Source organism: Schistocerca americana, unplaced genomic scaffold (assembly GCF_021461395.2).
Source record: "Schistocerca americana isolate TAMUIC-IGC-003095 unplaced genomic scaffold, iqSchAmer2.1 HiC_scaffold_104, whole genome shotgun sequence".
NCBI classification, from domain to species: Eukaryota; Metazoa; Arthropoda; class Insecta; order Orthoptera; family Acrididae; genus Schistocerca; species Schistocerca americana.
Window position 1 is genome coordinate 164,561 of NW_025725091.1, and position 20,570 is coordinate 185,130.

Sequence of the window (20,570 nt, forward strand, 5' to 3'; positions counted from 1 at the left end):
ACTACTCCAAATGAGTAGGTCAATTGGTATGGCATAAGTATTTATAGCTTTTGTCTTGTTTCTTGCTGTCAATTCTGTTTTCAGTATTTTTGTTAGTCTTTGTCTATATTTTTCTTTTAGTTCTTCTTTAATATTTGTATTATCTATTCCTATTTTTTGTCTGTATCCTAGATATTTATAGGCATCCGTTTTTTCCATCGCTTCTATGCAGTCGCTGTGGTTATCCAATATGTAATCTTCTTGTTTAGTGTGTTTTCCCTTGACTATGCTATTTTTCTTACATTTGTCTGTTCCAAAAGCCATACTTATATCATTGCTGAATCCTTCTGTTATCTTTAGTAATTGGTTGAGTTGTTGATTTGTTGCTGCCAGTAGTTTTAGATCATCCATGTATAGCAAATGTGTGATTTTGTGTGGGTATGTTCCAGTAATATTGTATCCATAATTTGTATTATTTAGCATGTTGGATAGTGGGTTCAGAGCAAGGCAGAACCAGAAAGGACTTAATGAGTCTCCTTGGTATATTCCACGCTTAATCTGTATTGGCTGTGATGTGATATTATTTGAATTTGTTTGGATATTAAGTGTGGTTTTCCAATTTTTCATTACTATGTTTAGGAACTGTATCAATTTAGGATCTACTTTGTATATTTCCAATATTTGTAGTAACCATGAGTGGGGTACACTATCAAAAGCTTTTTGGTAATCAATGTATGCGTAGTGTAGCGACCTTTGTTTAGTTTTAGCTTGATATGTCACCTCTGCATCTATTATCAGTTGCTCTTTACATCCTCGTGCTCCTTTGCAACAGCCTTTTTGTTCTTCATTTATAATTTTGTTCTGTGTTGTATGTGTCATTAATTTCTGTTTAATGACTGAAGTTAATATTTTGTATATTGTTGGTAGGCATGTTATGGGGCGATATTTAGCTGGGTTCGCTATGTCTGCTTGATCTTTAGGTTTCAGATATGTTATTCCGTGTGTAAGTGTATGAGGAAATGTGTATGGGTCTGCAATGTAACTGTTAAATAATTTAGTTAAATGTGAATGTGTTGAGGTGAACTTCTTTAACCAGAAATTTGCTATTTTATCATTTCCAGGGGCTTTCCAATTGTGAGTAGAATTAATTGCTTGGGTGACTTCATGTTGCAAAATTATCACTTCAGGCATTTGTGGTATCATCTTGTATGTGTCTGTTTCTGCTTGTATCCACCGTGCATGCCTGTTATGTTGTACCGGGTTTGACCATATGTTACTCCAGAAGTGTTCCATGTCTGTTATGTTTGGTGGATTGTTTATTTTAATGTGTGTGTTATCTATTGTCTGGTAAAATTTCTTTTGGTTTGTGTTGAATGTTTGGTTTTGTTTCCTTCTATTTTCACTTTTTTTGTATCTTCTGAGTCGTTTGGCTAATGCTTGTAATTTCTGCTTCTTTTCGTCTAATTGCTCTGTCGCTTCTTGTTGTGAGATTTTACCTAACCTTTTTCGTTTTTTTTTTTCAGAGATTTCATTTCTTATAAATTGTGTTAGCTGTCCGATGTCTTTTCTCAGTTTTTCTATTTTGATCTGTAGCCTGTGTTGCCATGCTGGTTTTGTGGGTTTCTTCTGTGTGTTGGTTGGTTCTGATCTCTGCCTAGTGCGTATATTTAGTGTAGTGAGTGCTCCTATATAAACCAGTAGTTGTAACTCATCCATAGTTGTGTTTTCATTTATTTTGTTGTGTATGATTGTGTTGATAGTTTTTATTGTTGTTTCGACTTGTGGGTTATTTGGTGGTCTATGCAAGAATGGTCTAATGTCTGTATTTGTGTCTTTGTATTCTATATATGTTAGCTGAAATCTTTCTTCTATATCTAACATCTGTGTCACTTCGTGTTCTATTTGTGCCCTTTCTGGTGGCTGTCTTAAGATTTCGTGTTCCTCTGATTGTTTAATTGGTGCGTGTTGTTCTTTGTTTGTTTGCTCTAGGATGTTTGAGTCCATTACTGTATTTTCTTCTTCTTCTGATTGCACATTATTATTATTATTATTATTATTATGATTATGATTATTATCATTGTCATTATTATTCTGCTGTTAGTTAACATCAACTGTTCTATGTTAATGGTGACATTTCACCTAAGTTTTGACGTGTTCTTACGGAGAAAAGAAAAGAATATCCATTTGGATTTTGGTTGTGTTAGTTGGTTCAGTTTAGTTTGGTATCGCCCAGTACTATATCACTTGCATCCTGTACCATGCGGCAGGATGTTCTGTTAAAGGATTACAACTTTTTTGATGAATCTGGCTTGTATGAATTCTGGTCGTCGTGTAGAATGTTATGCCCCCCCACCCCCCCCTCCTTTTCCTCCGCCTTCCTTCAGACTTCTCGGAAGTGTCTTCTCTGCTGCAGGAAACTGCTAAAGCTTTGCAACTAATGGCTTTATACGTAATTAACAAATGATGACTGATCACACATTTTCACTTTCAACCAACCGTTTCAAGATGTTTATTGCATAATTGCATTTACAGTTAAGTATATTAACATGATGTTAATACATTCTTTCTTTATGAGAACTCAAATAAGAGTGCTGCCGATCTAACCATAATACCAAAACTTTCTTACATCACAATCAAGAAACATAATTTTTTTTCTCCTAAGAGATTTCATAATCCCATTTACTTTGTGCGTGCCATCTGGGTCCGTGGACTGCATAACCAGGTGCTTAGCAAGTAGTCAGCATTCTCCTGGCTTCCGCCCACTGTGGCTACATCTTTCCTCATATGCCCCCTCTTGACTCACAGTGTCCTGTTACACTAAATCCTGTACCTGAATCATATTATTCGGATTATAAACGTTATTAGACTGTCGTTGTTGTTGTTGTTGTTGTTGTTGTTGTCTTCAGTCCTGAGACTGGTTTGATGCAGCTCTCCATGCTACTCTATCCTGTGCAAGCCCCTTCATCTCCCAGTACCTACTGCAACCTACATCCTTCTGAATCTGCTTAGTGTATTCATCTCTTGGTCTCCCTCTATGATTTTTACCCTCCACGCTGCCCTCCAATGCTAAATTTGTGATCCCTTGATGCCTCAAAACATGTCCTACCAACCGATCCCTTCTTCTAGTCAAGTTGTGCCACAAACTTCTCTTCTCCCCAATCCTATTCAATACCTCCTCATTAGTTACGTGATCTACCCACCTTATCTTCAGCATTATTCTGTAGCACCACATTTAGAAAGCTTCTATTCTCTTCTTGTCCATACTAGTTATCGTCCATGTTTCACTTCCATACATGGCTACACTCCATACAAATACTTTCAGAAACGACTTCCTGACACTTAAATCTATACTCGATGTTAACAAATTTCTCTTCTTCAGAAACGATTTCCTTGCCATTGCCAGTCTACATTTTATATCCTCTCTACTTCGACCATCATCAGTTATTTTGCTCCCTAAATAGCAAAACTCCTTTACTACTTTAAGTGTCTCATTTCCTAATCTAATTCCCTCAGCATCACACGATTTAATTTGACTACATTCCATTATCCTCGTTTTGCTTTTGTTGATGTTCATCTTATATCCTCCTTTCAAGACACTGTCCATTCCATTCAACTGCTCTTCCAAGTCCTTTGCTGTCTCTGACAGAATTACAATGTCATCGGCGAACCTCAAAGTTTTTACTTCTTCTCCATGAATTTTAATACCTACTCCGAATTTTTCTTTTGTTTCCTTTACTGCTTGCTCAATATACAGATTGAATAACATCGGGGAGAGGCTACAACCCTGTCTCACTCCTTTCCCAACCACTGCTTCCCTTTCATGCCCCTTGACTCTTATAACTGCCATCTGGTTTCTGTACAAATTGTAAATAGCTTTTCGCTCCCTGTATTTTACCCCTGCCACCTTTAGAATGTGAAAGAGAGTATTCCAATCAACATTGTCAAAAGCTTTCTCTAAGTCTACAAATGCTAGAAACGTAGGTTTGCCTTTTCTTAATCTTTCTTCTAAGATAAGTCGTAAGGTTAGTATTGCCTCACGTGTTCCAACATTTCTACGGAATCCAAACTGATCTTCCCCGAGGTCCGGTTCTACCAGTTTTTCCATTCGTCTGTAAAGAATTCGCGTTAGTATTTTGCAGCTGTGACTTATTAAACTGATAGTTCGGTAATTTTCACATCTGTCAACATCTGCTTTCTTTGGGATTGGAATTATTATATTCTTCTTGAAGTCTGAGGGTATTTCACCTGTCTCGTACATCTTGCTTAAAGCTGCATGTCCTCGGGAAAAATTACGGCTGTAGTTTCCCCTTGCTTTCAGCCGTTCGCAGTACCAGCAAGGCAAGGCTGTTTTGGTTAATGTTACAAGGCCAGATCAGTCAATCATCCAGACTGTTGCCCCTGCAACTACTGAAAAGGCTGCTGCCCCTCTTCAGGAACCACATGTTTGTCTGGCCTCTCAACAGATACCCCTCCGTTGTGGTTGCACCTACGGTACGGCCATCTTTATCGCTGAGGCACGCAAGCCTCCCCACCAACGGCAAGGTCAATGGTTCATGGGGTTTATTAGACTAATAAACCACAATTCATGATATTACCTCCCACATACCAATCCCCTCTCAGATATCCCAGTGGGGGACTAATTGGGAGTGTTTGGCCATTGGAAAAATGACAATTATATTTTCTCAGTTATGGGTCATATCTCTTGTGGATATACATAGTGTGTCTTTAATGTAATGGTTTCCATTTCCTTCTGTACACTCGGGCTGTTGATCATTTTATTCTTCTGCCTTGTAGGGGCAGTTAACAACCTCAAGGGAAGGAGGTTGCACTGAAGCTGTCACACCCTGTGCCTTCATTGACAAGGCCTTTGGCAGAATGGGGGTGATTCCTTATATTAGGAATCTTCAGCTGGCATTGCTGATGTTTTGTATTTAAAATTTAAGTAGTGACTGCATCCAGACCTGGAGTTCAGGATGTTTTCATTACTAGTCAGACACTACTACTCAAGATGGTGGGTCTAACATTAGTGTGATATAATTCTGCATTTGACACACGTGATAACGGACCCTAGAGGTGTCGAGAATCAATGGGATGTGGTACTCCCTGTGTGCGGCGCTCATCCTGAAATGTGTGGTCACATGACGTTTCTGGGTAACACTGTTAAGCACACAACTGTGGCAGTCTGACAGTCACTCTCCAGTACTGTATGAAACCACACATCACACAGCATTCAATGTCTTGAAACTGACCCAGTTACATTTCACTGTCTTTCTTGGAGTAGCTCTTTGGATGTTCTATGTTTGGACAACTTCCATCGCTTCAAACTGGTTTGAGTTGTGTGTTATTGGCAGTCCCGAATCAACACATATTTTTCGCAACCACCTGTGCCGGTCGCACGCTGGTAACCACACTGCACTGAACTTTCCAGTTCATGTTGTGCCCTTACCTCCAGTGGTCCATTTGTTCAAAGCTGTGTCACTGCTCTTTCCAGTAGAATGTAGTCAGATATTGTGTTAACATATTCCTGGGTATGACATGCATGGGAGGCAACAAAGGTTTAATGAATTGTTGGTATAATTTAACCAGTAACTGGTCTTCATGCATTGTTCAAGGCTGTGCCTACTGGCATGAACAACACTGAACAGGAAATGCGTATGCTGTGTTAAAGTGATTGAGTACTAATGAGTTCTGGTTCTCTGGAATTGGATTCCTCTACTAGCTCTAGCTAGCTTCCAAAGAATGTGGTTTCTTGAACTTTTGGTAACACTGGTGTGTAAACATTGCTAAAAATGGAAAGTGCTGCTAATTTTCGATGTGTTAATGACACAGTACAAGCGACGGTTAATTAGAAGTTAGTATTAGAGCATGTGCAGCTGAAGTGTTGACATGAGTGTATTAACAGTTATTAGTGTCAAATAATGATCAGCTGAAACTCCAAGGACAGGGAAGATAAATCCCCCCAGGGGGTCCACAACTCTTTTGTGGACACGTGCGTAGCGAGCACGGGACCCCGAGCTAATGTGGCCCTCCTTCCTTTCCGGGCTGCATACCTTCCCTTCCCTTTCCGCATCCCTCCCCGTCCCCCATCTTCGCCCCCCCCTCACCTCTGGCTCTTTCCTTCCCTTTCTCCCCCTCTGGGAGTATGGTTTGTGCCTACGTCCGGAGACGGACGCTCGAAACTGTTCCAAATTCCTTGCTTTCTACACTTACAAGTCCTCGTCCTTCCTCTGTCCTTCTCTTTTCCTTCCCTCTTCTCCTTGCCCTTTTCTCCGCTGCGGCGTTTGAGACCCCCTCTTCTTTCCTTTCCCTTTCTCTTTTTTCCTCCCTGTGTGTGTCTGAAGGCCGACCCACGCACTTCCATGCGTAGCCGGTGACGGGGTAACGCGTAATTCCCCGCCCCGGGTAGACAGGTAGGACACGTACGTACCCCCTGGTAACGGCCAGGCCCAGGGAGGGGTGATTACCCGAGCTGATACCTTCCGAAAGTGCCGATTGGTCCCTCCGTCCGTTTGTTGGGAGGTGTGACCTGAGGTGTGAACAATCACCTAAGGTGGGTGTGCCCTCGGTGAGGGCCCCCACAAGGGAGGAGCGCGCCATCGGAGACGACGGTAATCATGGGGGATTCTTCCGCAATGGTTTCCTCACCTTCCACTATGTCTGCTCACAAACGTAAGTTCACTGAGTCTCAGCCACAGACGGTTCTTCCATCGTTGCCACAGTTCCTTGTTGTTTCTCGGTCTGACGAAGGTCACGACTTTTCCGCGGTCAACCCTTTCATTATTCAGAAAGGTGTCGACGCAATTGCGGGTCCTGTAAAGTCTTGTTCCAGATTACGGAGTGGCACCCTGTTGTTAGAAACACACAGTGCCCTCCAGGCTCACAAATTGCTGCGTACTTCTCTGCTCCACACCTTCCCTGTCCGGGTGGAACCGCACCGTACCTTAAATTCCTCACGTGGAGTCGTTTATACACGCTCCCTCGATGGATTGTCTGACGAAGAAATTCAGCACTACCTGTCTGACCAGGGCGCCACGGCTGTTCATAGAGTTATGAAAAGGCTTGACTCGAACATCATTTCAACCCGCACTGTCTTCTTGACATTTGACAAAGTTCAACTCCCATCAAAAATCAAAGCAGGCTATGAGATCATTTCCATTCGCCCTTATGTCCCAAACCCTACGCGTTGCTATCGATGTCAGCGGTTCAATCACACCAGCCAGTTCTGTTCCAATCCGGCCAAATGTGTTACGTGTGGCAAGGATGCCCATGAGGGTGCTTGTCCACCTCCATCCCCTCGCTGCATCAACTGTATGGGTGACCACGCTGCTTCCTCTCGAGATTGCCCCGTTTATAAGGATGAAAAGCTCATCCAGGAAATAAGAGTGAAGGAAAAGGTGTCGACCTTTGCTGCTCGAAAATTATTCGCCAGTCGACAGCCCACCGTGCCTCAGAAAGGAAAATACAGCACTGTCCTTGCTTCTCCTCGGCCAACAAAGGAGGTGGCCACGCAGACTTGCGACCTCACCTTTAGTACCACGGTCGTCAGATCGGCCAGCGCAAAGATCGCCCGTTCAACCTCACCACTTTCGCCTGCCCACTCAATGGCTCACCCTTCGTCGGGTTCTGCTAAATCTCGAGCCCAAAAGTCAGACGCCAAGTCTTCGAAAAAAGAGCATTCTCGTGAAGAGTTTTTGCGTACCGCAACTTCACAACCATCGGTTCCTCCTTCATCTAAGCATCATACTTCCAAGAAGGCTACGAAGAAACACAGTTCCTCTCCTTCTCCGCCAAGGCGTGTCCCATCTACAGCACCACCTGGCGGAAATCGCCCTCGGCCGTATTCTGTGTCGCCGAGGCGCACTGCTGGTGGCCGGTCAACCGGCCGATCGCTGGTGGCAGGAGCTGCTCCTGACCAACCTATGGATCAGGATCTTCTGCCTTCGACTGAATGCCATTCCATGCTGTCGGTCGCAAGCTCTGAGCAGTCGTTGAGTTGACAGCACCCTTGGTCACGTTCCTCCATTTTCTGTTCACCCTATGTCCATTATCCACTGGAATATCCGCGGCATTCGCGCCAATCGGGATGAATTGTCGATCCTCTTACGATCCTACTCGCCGGTCATCTTCTGTCTTCAGGAAACAAAGCTGCGTCCCCATGACCGCTTTGTTCTCCCTCATTTTCAGTCCGTCCGATATGACCTCCCCTCTGTTGAAGGCACTCCAGCCCATGGAGGACTCATGATTCTGCTCCATGATACTCTCCATTATCACCCAATCCCCTTAAACAGTTCCTTCCAAGCTGTCGCCGTCCGTCTTTCCCTTTCTGGATACACGTTCTCTCTATGTACGGTATACATTCCATCGTCCACACCAATGGCACGAGCTGATCTCCTTCATCTTCTCGATCAGCTTCCACCCCCCTATTTGCTGGTTGGGGACTTCAATGCCCACCACACGCTTTGGGGATCTCCGCATCCTTGTCCACGTGGCTCCCTATTGCTAGACGTCTTCCACCAAGCGGATCTAGTCTGCCTCAACACTGGGGTCCCCACATTTTTGTCTGCCTCCACGACAAATTTATCTCATTTGGACCTTGCGGTCGGTACTGTTCTGCTAGCTCAGCGCTTCGAATGGTTCGCCCTTGATGTTACACACTCGAGTGACCACTTTCCATGTGTTCTTAGACTGCAGCCTCACCTGCCATATATGCGCTCGCGACGCTGGAAGTTTGCCCAAGCCAATTGGACACTTTTTTCGTCTCTAGCGACATTCGATGACCGTCGCTTTCCCAGCGTCGACGATGAGGTCACACATGTTACCGACGTTATTCTCACAGCTGCGGAACGTTCAATACCACGCACCTCCGAATTGCCCCGGTGCCCCCCAGTTCCTTGGTGGAACGAGGCATGCCGTGACGCAATATGTGAGCGGCGACGTGCTCTTCGCATTTTCCGTCACCATCCAACTTTGGCCAACTGTATCCGATATAAGCAGCTCCGTGCGCGATGCCGTCGCGTCATGCGCGATAGCAAGAAGGCAAGCTGGAAATTCTTTATTAGCTCATTTAACACCTTCACTCCCTCCTCGGAAGTTTGGAGTCGGCTTCGACTGTTCTCAGGTGCGCCTAGTTTCTCCCCGGTCTCTGGGCTCACTGTCGCGCATGATACCTTAGTGGACCCCGTCGCAATTTCTAACTCATTGGGTCAGCACTTTGCTGAGATTTCAAGCTCTTCAAATTACCCGCGAGCGTTTCTCCTGAAGAAACGTGCAGCAGAAGTGCGACATCTTGCTTTCTCCTCTCAAAATCACGAAAGCTACAATACTGTTTTCTCCATGCGGGAACTCCAACATGCCCTCTCTTCTTCTCGCTCCTCCGCTCCAGGACCGGATGGTATCCATATCCAAATGTTGCTGCATTTATCAACCCATAGTTTGCGTTACCTCCTTCGCCTTTATAATCGCATATGGACCGACAGTACCTTTCCCAGGCGATGGCGGGAAGCCATTGTCGTTCCCGTTCCGAAACCTGGAAAGGACAAACATCTCCCCTCTAGTTATCGCCCCATTTCTCTCACAAGTAGTGTCTGTAAGGTTTTGGAGCATATGGTGAATTGCCGTTTAGCTTGGTGGCTGGAGTCCTGCAGTCTTTTAACACCTGACCAATGCGGATTCCGAAAGCATCGTTCTGCAGTTGACCATCTTGTTGCTCTCTCCACTTATATAATGAATAATTTTCTCCGGAAACGCCAAACAGTAGCAATATTTTTTGATCTGGAGAGAGCATACGATACCTGTTGGAGGACAGGCATCCTCCGCACACTGTTCTCTTGGGGCTTTCGGGGCCGGCTGCCCCTTTTTCTTCGCGAATTTATGGCAGAGCGCACATTTAGGGTGCGGGTGAACACTACTCTCTCCCGTACTTTCTCCCAAGAAAATGGGGTACCCCAGGGCTCCGTGCTGAGTGTTGTACTGTTTGCCATCGCCATTAATCCAATTATGGATTGTCTCCTTCCTGATGTCTCGGGCTCCCTCTTTGTGGACGATTTTGCGATCTACTACAGCTCTCAACGGACCAGCCTTCTTGAAAGACGTCTTCAAGGATGTCTCGATCGCCTCCACTCGTGGAGCATCGAAACCGGCTTCCGTTTCTCACCCAGTAAGACCGTTTGTGTTAATTTTTGGCGACGTAAGGAGTTTCTTCCGCCCTCCTTACATCTAGGTCCTGTCAACCTTCCGTTTTCCGACGTCGCTAAATTCTTGGGTCTTACGTTTGACAGAAAACTGTGCTGGTCCTCCCACGTTTCCTATCTTTCGGCTCGCTGTCTGCGTTCCCTTAACACCCTCCGTGTCCTGAATGGTACCTCCTGGGGAGCGGACTGAGTGGTCCTTCTCCGCCTCTATCGCGCCTTAGTGCGCTCGAAATTGGATTATGGAAGCATAGTCTACTCCTCTGCTCGGCCGTCTATTCTTCGGCGTCTCGACTCTATCCACCACCGTGGATTACGTTTAGTGTCTGGAGCTTTTTACACCAGCCCTGTGGAAAGCCTTTATGCTGAGACTGCTGAACCTCCGCTGTCCAATCGGCGGGCAGTCCTTCTGAGTCGTTATGCTAGCCATCTGTCTTCCATGCCTGCTAATCCAGCCCATGACCTTTTTTTCGACACCTTCTTTGATGTAGGGTATGCAGGCCGCTCCTCCTCCCTACTACCCCCGGGAGTCCGCTTCCGTCAACTGTTCCATTCTCTTTCCTTCCGCTTTCCTAAAACCTTCTTGACAACTTGGGGTACAGCACCGCCTTGGCTCCGTCCCCGGATCGACTTGCTCCGAGACCTATGTCAATTTCCCAAGGATGGTACCCCTACACTTGTTTACCGTCGGGCATTTGCTGCTCTATGTGCACAAATGACGGACGCCACATTTATTTACACCGACGGCTCGAAAACATCGTTAGGTGTAGGGAGTGCCTATATTGTTGGCGACACCCCAAATCACTTTCGGCTTCCCGACCAGTGTTCTGTTTATACTGCAGAGCTTTACGCTGTTCTCCAGGCTGTCCACTACATCTGCCGCCATCAGCGGATACAGTACGTAATCTGCTCAGATTCTCTCAGCTCTCTCCTAAGTCTCCAAGCTCTTTACCCTGTGCACCCTCTGGTCCACCGGATTCAGGACTGTCTGCACTTGCTCCACCTGGGGGGCATCTCGGTGGCGTTCCTCTGGCTCCCGGGACACGCTGGTATCTGTGGGAATGAGGCGGCCGATATAGCGGCCAAGGCTGCAGTCTCTCTTCCTCGGCCAGCTATTCAGTCGCTTCCCATTACCGATCTACGGAGCGGTTTATGTCGCCAAGTTGCTCATTTATGGCATGCGCATTGGTCATCACTTCCCCATAATAAATTGCGGGAAGTGAAAGCCTTTCCTTGCGCTTGGACCTCTTCCTCCCGAACGCGTCGTCGGGAGGAGGTAATTTTAGCTAGACTCCGGATAGGGCACTGTCTTTTTAGCCATTGACATCTTTTAAGCGGTGATTCTCCTCCACTCTGTCCCCACTGCTCTCAGCTGTGGACGGTCAGACACCTTTTAATTGAATGCCCATATTTTAATCCGTTACGCTTCCGTCTACAGCTATCGCCTGATCTATCGTCGATTTTAGCAGATGACACGCGCTCAGCCGACCGCGTTCTCCAGTTTATTAGTGACAGTGAAATGACGTCAGTCATTTGAAGCTTTTTTGGGGACAACCATCCTCTTTCTATAGTGGATTTTTAAGCATTCCTTCTGCCTTTAGTTTCTCAAATTTTATGACTTTGTTCCCATTGCTGCTGGTTTTCAATTTCGGTTTTTTCCTGTTTCCTACGTCACGGGCTGGGCGCTATTGACCATAGACGTTTTGCGCCACAAAAAAAAAAAAAAAGGGAAGATAAATACTAGAACATTGTTGTAAACAAAAGCTAACGTTTTCTGTTTATGTAGAGAAGTTGAGGGATGTTCATAAATTTAGAGGATAAAAATAACAAATTGCATTATTATATTTTATCGAAACAATTGATTATATTTATGTAGAGTCAATGCAACTTAACTCAATCTGTCTCTGATGTAGTGGCAGTTAAATCGCTTACAGGAAACATCATGTTTATGGAAAATATTTAATAACGTAACATTTAGGTGATTGTTATGTTTATACATACACATTACTTCCGTGCACTATGTACCGGTATCATAACAAAACTGCAAAAAGTCCTGTATTCACAATTCTTCATTGAGGGTCTACAGCTAAGTAATCTTTTTTGTCTTAGAAACTATCACCACAATGGAAAAGTGTGGAGACTGCTGCAGAGTTGTGAGAAATATTAGACAGTTTGAAGACTTCCTACAGTTTCCTTTTACATTGGGTTTTGTGAAGCAGTCAGCTGTAATAGGGTTGTTGGTAGCATGTAGTAATGTTGTAGTTGTACCTAGAGCTGTACGATTGGAGAGGAAGTGCAGTGCAGCAAATTGTAAAACCCGGATCTGACCAGGCAGTAGCACAAGCAGAATTACAACAGATGAGAGCAGCAGTTGACAGCAATAATATTAGAAATGGGGTAGATGACCAGATGGTAGTCAAATGCTACCAGATAATGTTCAAGAGATGCAGCAAACCTGCTGGCCCGTGATGCACCATAGTTTCCGCTGCACCAGATTTGCATAGCACCTTTTTACTTTGTACGGTTTAGATTAACTATGGTGGTGTATGAAACATTTGCAATCACAGCCATTTCAGAAGTGCTTCCATCTTTTGCTTGAAAGCCATTGATCACACTCTTGGAGACATAAGGTAATTTGTTCCTGTTCCACATTATGACAATACCTGCATTTTTTCTGCATCACCGTGACATACTTTATATACCCTCCACTGCTAGTGTTGCCATCTGTGAGTGGTTATTGCTTTTTGTTGTCAAACATACAGTGGCCCTTTTGGATGGGTACTAGTTGATACCGCATTACTGTGGGCGTAATATGAAGAAAGGAAAGTGGCAATGTGCACAAAATGCTGTATCAAGTCGTAATGTCCCAGGCAATAGAACTCTTGTGAATTCTGTACTGAACAGCACTTAAGTGCTGTATTTGCATAATAGAATCGGAAGTTAAAAGATAGCAATTCTTACACACTATAGGCACTGACAGCATCTTAAATGTCATTAAACTGTTAGAAGAGGTAAGACTTAGAAGAAATAACTGGGAGGTTAAGGTATGTGGAGATTTCATTTCAAAGGGTTATGTCGAGGGCACCTGGAGTTGGCGATGTCCAACTTGTATTTGACCCCCACAGTAATATGCCCAACAGGAATAGAAGTACATATTGCAACAGTGATTGACAATTTGCTTCCAAATTGACTGTATTTAATAAAATTATTTGAACCAATAATAAATGTTTTGTCTGAGTGTGATTGTCAAAAGTTTTTTTTTTTTTTTTCGTGTTAAATAGTTTGCATACAGTGCTTTGCACTTAACTATGTATGTTCGGTGCTTGCACACATGTGTGTGTTTACAAACAAACCTCTGTACACATTTAAATTAAAGTTGCTTCCTTGCGTTCATCTGTATGTGGTGGCTAATGCGAGAACTGCTGTAGAGATTTTGCTTCAGTTTCCGCTAATAGATACATTGATTCACTAGCTATGTTTCTGTATATAATAATAAATATATTGGGGAAAAAAAGGTCCGAATTGTGATGAATGAAAAGTTGTGAAAATGATGACACTACCACCTAGAAAGCAGCTGCCACAACTTGAGAGAGCAGCAGTGCCTTGAGGCAGCAGAATGTGTGACAAAATTTGCATCTAATTTCAGGATGTCCATTATTGTTAAGTAGGAGGAGAGAACAATAGCCAAAAAGAATATTAAAATTTTCAGCACTTCTGTCAACTGTAGTTTCATTATCAGTTATTGGCAACTGGTTTCGATGATACGCTTCATCATCGTCATCAGACCCTCTAAATACATCGTAGCTGAGCTTTCCTGAAAGACATCAGTCCCAAAGTCCCAAAGACATCAGTCACAAAGTCCCATGTGAAAATAAGTGGTATATGCTTCAACCCTTGCAGTAAACAACCACACATGGTGAGACCGCAAACTGCTGACCAAAGAAGACTGCTGCGGATGGATACATCTACGGTGTCACATAACCATATGGACGTAAGTAGGACCTATGACCACAGCAGTGTGAGGTGCAAGTTATACACCACATATCGTCAAACTTGTGCCCTCAGCTTGACTGTACACAGTACCATGATTGTATACAAACAACCTCCAAGGTGAGGCACGGGCAATTCCCGGCCTACAAAGCATGTACTGAAGTGTGTTGACTGAATATGCGAGGGTCCAGTCCTGTGTATACCACAGTTTAGTCTCCTTAAGCCCATAATTGGCAGCAGGTTTTAATTTTTGTATTGTTTTCCTAACTTAGTATCTGTGGATGGTAGCAACATTATACTTGGCGCATAATCTTTCATTGGAAGATCATTTGATTGTGGGAAATCTAGTTCTTATGTCTTTGCTATGAAAAATATCATTCATAAAATTTCCTGTCTTCTGAGGATCATTCATTGACTTACCTATCTGTTATCTTTAAGTTGTTGTGCTTCTGTTTCTTTTAGCATTTCTTGTGTTATAACCTTCCAGACTGCTTCGTTTTTACAGTGAAGTCTTGATTAGCTGGCCCTCAGGTATACGAATGTGCAATTATCTGGATTTTCAGCCACAAGCAAATATCGTTATAGTCTGGTCAAACATGGACATTTCGCTCTGGCACTACCAGCCGGCACGACGCGCGATCTGTCTAAGGCATTTCATTATTGTTTCAGTTAGACAGCAAGTTTCATTGTCTTCTCATTAATACTAGAGCAGTAAAGTTGCTTGATTGGTCACTAAATGAAATTCCACTAGTTAAAAAATGAATGACCTTATTTGACGCATTTTGGGAATACCCTTCATTGGGTAGTCTGGAAATCAAAATACAAATTACAGAAAATAGACAAATGCACAGAGAGCAACATGACAAAGAGTACAAGCATTACGAAGTTTTGTCATATTGAGAGCTGACATACACACCGTGATTTAGATATTTAGATGCATAAAGACATGCTGTAACTGATACAGTTGTCATAGCAGACTAATTTCAAAACTACATCATGCTTTCTAGGTAGAAAAATTACACCATGAAAGGGTGGTGAAGCATACATTGGTGGTGCCACATAGTAGTGAAACAGGGATAAGTTTTTACAGCGCAAGAAAGTTAAATGACAAGCTGTATAACAGTTTTTATATTGGTATAAAATGCCATCACTAGAATAGACAGACAATATAATATACTCAAGGTGTACAAACCAGTTACACAAAGTCAAAATTATACACAAGTGACGTATTGACAAAAAATGTGAACCATACTGCAGAGTGATATACAATAAAATATAGAAAGTCCAATGTTAAAAAAAGCGGGAAAAACAGTTGTGGCATATAACACGAATACAAGCACTCACAGGATCAAGTAATGGAACTAGAATGAAGAGAAAGGTGAAATAATGTAACAGAGCACCAGGAATACAAAGCAATATTGAGGGCCTAATAATGCTTTGGAAATGCTTGAGTTAACGGAACAAAATATCATTACAAAATCAGGAAAACATTTTTACATTTGAGGGTTTCAGGGACTCCAACCCTCCAGAAAACACATCGAATGCAGTGTGTACGTAAAGCCTAGTCCGCAAAAAGAAACATACAAGTGTGACCTACATAGAATTGGAGCAATAACTCCCACCTTCACAGGACAGGTTGAGGGTGACCGTACGAGTAACAACATTAAAATAGGTATAAAGTGAAATGCTGTACATAATGCAGAAAAAGTAATAACAATTCATTAATGAGTAAATGAAATACAAAATAACTTTGAAGGCCAAAGCTGTCGGGGACTCGAAACCCTCATGAAAAATACAAATCAAAAAGTTTGCAAGGGACAACACATCTGCCTAAAATAACATAGAGCAAAAAGAATAGTTGAAAGTGTAGGTAGAATGAAGGAAAGTGGCTCAGGTACATGCAAAAGTAATTCCAGTATTTATCGTAATTAATAAAATACGACGAAAGTGAAAGGTTTAATAACCAACTGCATGGACGAATACATGTGTGGAGTAGGATGGAGCAGGTGGGACACATATAGAATTAAAAGTGCAGTGTTCCTTCAAATATTTCAAAGAACCACTGACATCTTGAAGACAACTGTTCCTTCAACACTGAAGATAGGTCATGCAGATGGTGTATAAAAATTTCGAACTCTTCCAAAATATCTAACCCGCGCTCGTTCAGCTTGACATGAAGTACCTTAAATCCTCCATCTGTGGGAAGCATGAGGTGTCCCTCATGTCCTAAATGGCACCCAAGTGCAGAATTATTTATAGAAGTATGTTTACAGAACATAGTGGCAAAGCTGCTTCCAGTTTGACCCACGTACACTGTTTCACATTCAGCATTTCATTTAGTGACAAATTCAGCAATTTTGCTGCACTGGTATGCTGTATGGTTGCATTCTTCCTGCAGGACTTTGTCACTATTACTGCTATCTTTTTAGTAAGTTACCAATTGCTGCATTGTGTCTGTGCTTAAAAATGGCAAAGCGCAAGGGAATTGCCGTATTACTAAAAGATGAAAAAAACATTATGGTTTTAATAAAAAAGGAGAAACTGATAGTAAGTTGACTGATAAGTATGGTGCAGGTACGATACTGCTAGATAAACAGTATTAAGAAGAATATCCAATTCAGTTTTGAAGTGGACCTGCAAACTTGGTAATGTAGACTGGGGAGACATCAAAACATGATCAACAAACCAAAAATGAACATTTGGAAGTGGCTTTGTGCTGGTAGCTTTTACAGAAACAATCACCCAGGCAACCAATATCTGGTCCTTTGCATTGTGTAAATACATTACATTTATTTGTAAATACATTTATATAAATAAACAAAACAGGTGGTGATAAATCGTTTGTGGAAAGTAACAGATGGTTGTACAGATTTAAATCTCGCAATGGAATTGGAAATAAAAGTGAAAAAAGTCAGATGATGTAGAGGCAGCAAATTCTTTAAAGGAATTGGATGAAAATGACTGACTTGGGTTTTGTTTACAATGCTGATGAAACCATATAATATTCATTTGTAAACTGTTGCCATCAAAATCTTTAGTTTCTCAGGGGGAGAGTTCAACTCCCGGATATAAAATTAATAAAGAGTGAGTAATAATATTGGTTTCTACAGATGCCACCTGGACTCCTAAAATGCCTTTCCTCTTCATTGGAAAATTCAAAAACCCCATATACTTAAAAAATAGCAGAGTTCATTTAACTTACAACAAAAAAAACTGAATGGATAAACACCAAAATATTCATTTGCTGTTATGACAACACTTTTATCCATAAAGTAAGAAAAGTTCAACATGAAACTGGTGAACAAGGAAAAGTCATACTTATATAATGTATAATGTGCCAATCCATCCTTCTGCTGAACCATTAGAGAGAAAATGGTATGTTTCCAAAAAAAATTTTGCCTTGTAATGTGACATACTTACAACAAATGGATTTAAGCATTACTGAAATATTAAAATGACTTCATGGAAAACAACTTCTATTTACATAGTTATATTTTGAAGAAGATAACGTAGAGGACATTTTACCATATTTCAAGCAAATTAATTTAAAAGGAGTGTTGTTACAGCATGGAATTCAATCAAAAGGAGACTTTGAAGAAAGCTTGGATCAGAATACTGAAATTGTAGTGTGAAAACTGCATAACTGTTGAGATGATTCTGTTCTGAAGAATATAAATGAACTAATGACAAGTACATAAATATGCCAGAATGGGATGTCGATGATATGAAAGAGTGACTATATTTTGATAGTAATAATCAAGGTTGTTGAGATCATATTGGCTAACAAATTTGTTGCCATCATATCGCAGGCAAACAACCGGCAGGAAATGCAAGAAGGTGAAACAGATGAAAATGTAGATGCAGAAAATGGTCCAGGACCGACTCGTGTGGATGCATTTGAAACCCTGGAAACAGCTTTCAGATGGTTTGAAGAACAGTGTGATATCATGGTTTACTGCTGTTGAAACAAATCCATTGTACAACAGCAATGAAGAGGAAAAAATGGTTTATATCAAATGATGACTGGCAAATATTTTAAACAGAATGACTGTCCTATGCTACTTACGTTAGGTATTTCATGATTAAGAGTGCAGTATTATCATTTTCAGGAAAATCTGTATGAAAGTGTGCTCTTAATTCTTGATAAGCATTACTTTTTATTGATCCTGATAAGTTTAATTTCTTTTTATTGTTTTGAATAAAAACCTAACATTGTGCATTGAGCCTAGAAAGACAGCCAAGTGATAACATACCTAAAAGATAGCTCTAAGTGGGTGACTTGGCTATTCTAGATTACATTACAAAAATTGCTCTTCATTCATTCAATTATCTGGATTTTTAAGTATTCAAATAACTTACAAAAACAGTTAGACCAATTAACAGAGTCCGCTGTTTTTCAGCAACTGTCATTTGGTGACTTTTTGGTGGCAGGCAATGGCTTTGTGCAAATGTTTTTGTATCTTTGATAATATTTTTTGAATTCCGGATTACTATGGGATATCTAGAATAGAGGACTTCCTGTACCTGCTGTTACTGACTGGTTTTCATTTGCCATTGCTATTGATGTAGATACTTTAGGAAATGGCTGCTTAAAGTTTAATTTAAATATTGTACATGCCTTAAAGAATGTTGCACCTAGATTGTTTTCTGTATACATGCAACCTAATTGATTTAGGAATACCCTCGAAAATTCTTAAATTTTGTGTTTTGTGAGGAATGTTCTGTAGACCTGTAGTCTGGTGCACTTACGTAATGCAGCTTTTAATTTCATTAACTGGCAGAAGTAATGAGAATGTCAAAGATCTTTTGCATGTCCAACTACTTTCCAGCTGCATTGTAATTGTTCCATTGGTTGTGGCAATCTTTTGCATTTGTTCTGGGGAAATATCTGAGAGTTCTAAGGCATCCTGGAATATTTCCATGTCTGCTGCTAGCCACAATATTATGTCATGACTTAAAGAATCCACTTATGATGTCTGATACTTGATGTGACTGACACTGAAATTTACACTTGCAGCTTAAGCCACACAGATCAATGGTCCAGGCACAACTGGACTGCCTTTTTTGTTTACAATACCAGTGAATCTGAATGTGAGAAGTGACCACACTGACCTGACTATACAGAACTCCCTTCTGTAGCTCAGATATTTCATTTTGCCATATTTTGAGCAAATGAATTTAAAGGAGTGTTGGTACAGCCAACGAATCAAACTCTGTTTGTAGAATGTGTATTTTATCTCCCTGTTTTTGTCATTATCTTTGAACTAGTGTCACATCTACCCTTAGCTCTGTGGTGTTCAGTACAGCTTTCAGTATTTTAAATTTCACTTCCTTTTCTGTATTACATTTGAACTGTGTGTCAATCACTAGATTTTGAGATTTTGTGGTATGTGTAGGATGGTGCTTTGTATCTTTCTATGTATTGTTCTAAAGGTTTTCTGTGCCACTTTCATTTGAAATTTTTTTTTGTTTATTTGGCTCTCCCTGATAACACCACTTTACTCACGTAGTCTGGATCTCTCCTGTCACTAGCTTTGCATACTACACATAAGCTGGTCCTTCTCCAGGAGGGCTCTGGCTGTGAAACAGAACTCTGACCCAATATCTCTGTCTGTACTAGTCCCAATTATGTAGTTTGACTGATGTAGCAAGTGTAGAAAATTTTGACAGTTGGCCACTCCCATCTCGTTTTCTTGGGAACTTGTTGTTTTACTTCCTCAGGCAAATGATCTGAATGCTTCATTTCCATACACTGATTGTGTGTGTGGTGTGTTTTCCTGCTTCATTGTCCAGTAAGATTAGGCAGCAGTCCTTTTTGTTAGAGGGTTCAAGATCTAGTATGTTCTCTTTTGTGCTTAGATATAGGTCAGTTACCTAGTTCATGCATCATCTACAAATGTATCTATAATGATATTAAGTTAACTGTCTGTCACTGTTGTGGTTGTGAATGTCTCCTGTATATCATTTCTAAATGATGTTCTTCTGTAGGTTAATTTTGTTGCATAGTTTTCTTATGTCTGATTTGTAGGATGAGCATCTGTAGTGCCTCTTGCATATCTGTGATCTTTTCCAAAGTTGAGGTTGGAGGATACACCATGAAACTTTGCTCTGAAGAGTTTGGAACACGCTTAGTTACACTGCAAATGGCAGGCCTAAAAACGTCTACTGGAATAGTGTGTGTGTGTGTGTGTGTGTGTGTGTGTGTGTGTGTGTGTGTTGGGAGGGAGGGGGGTGCAGAAAGTTTAGTTTTCTAGAAAGAGTTTCATTTATTCGGAATACATCAGAGCTGCCCACAGCGTGCTGAACTTCACGCGTACAGGATGTGTGGGCCATGTATGGCTCAAGGCGTGGCATGTGTCGGCTTTGTTTGGTTCTCAGGAGTACCAGCTGCAATGTGACACTTAATCGAGTATT